Source organism: Arachis ipaensis, chromosome B08 (genome assembly GCF_000816755.2).
Source record: "Arachis ipaensis cultivar K30076 chromosome B08, Araip1.1, whole genome shotgun sequence".
NCBI lineage: Eukaryota > Viridiplantae > Streptophyta > Magnoliopsida > Fabales > Fabaceae > Arachis > Arachis ipaensis.
In genome coordinates, this window is record NC_029792.2 from 676,725 (window position 1) to 678,176 (window position 1,452).

Below are 1,452 nucleotides of genomic sequence, written 5' to 3' on the forward strand. Positions count from 1 at the left end.
TCAGCATCTGCCTCTTTACACATATAACATGGGAAGATCCCTTCACATAGGAACATGCAGCACCAATACCATACTTATATTTTTTTTATATGTATTAATATCAGCAAATGCAGCCAGTCATGCACGTCACGTACCGCATGTGCTTGCCTTTCATTGTTCACATGCAATTAATTGCAAATAACACCCACCTACACACACACATATATATATCCTTTTACTTTACTATATTACCATTATTCAATAATTTATTAATGATAATAAGCCTTACATTTAATTTCATCTCATCATCATATCAATTAACAGTGGGCTTTGCCGACACTAGTAACCATATACACACACCAATAGTGTACATTGACTGTTGTACTTGCCATGTGTACTTTTATAGACTTTAATTTCTTTTCTTCCAAAGTATGTATTTGTTGATTCTATAATAATTCTACGTTAGGCAGATACCGAACCACACACATGCAAATTGCAATGATACATTGTAAAAGCTTCGTATGTAAATCATTCATGTATAGTCCTTTGAATAATATGTCACATGGTCATTCAACAAAGTACTGAACAACTCGTCAAAGAGCATTTTCTACAATGTAATTAGCCTTCCCAACTTAACCCCCACTTTTTGGTCTTATTGTATAATGGCTTGGCTTCACATACTTCATAGTTAATAAGAAATTCTAGTTCAAAATTGACTTTACTGATTAACTTGTTTAATTTATATGTAATGTGGTAATGGCAACCAAGGAAGAAGAAGCTAATAAGATTGCAATATGATGGAAGGGTGGAGCCCTTGTCCAAAATCGGTGGAGAGAGTTATATCAACACTCAATGTGTGACCTAATTCTTTCTTTATTTTTATATTTATCATCACTACGCCCCACAACTCAACTCACATGACCTTGCCGCACCGTTTTGCAAGCTAGCTAAGCATGACTCACATTTTTATTTTATTTTATTCTTTTCAAGTTGGTCCTCTCATTTTGGCTTCATAAATTCCCTTGGGCCTTAGCTTTTTCTTTTTTCTATGTAGTACGTACAAAGGACGATGTCTAACTGGCCAATGCTAATGGCTAAACATCAAATATTTTAATTTCATTGAGTAATAAACTTTGCTGAAATTCATGCCATCATTCATCTCGATTCGCGTATGATATGTCATAATCAAACTTCAAAAATGATACGACCGTATTTGTTGCCACTCGCCAATCTGATCCTATTGGTAAAAGTTGGGCCAAGTTATTATTAATTCCTGTTCATAGTTGATCTTAACTGTTATATATATAACATTATTCTAAATTTACCAATTTCAAAAAAAAAAAAAAAAAAAAAAAAAAAAAAAAAAAAAAAAAAAAAAAAAAAAATAATAACACAAGATTTAAGTTTAATTATTCTAAGTTGAAGTACAACATAAAAAATTAAAAACAAGATATCATAAAATTCATAAAACAA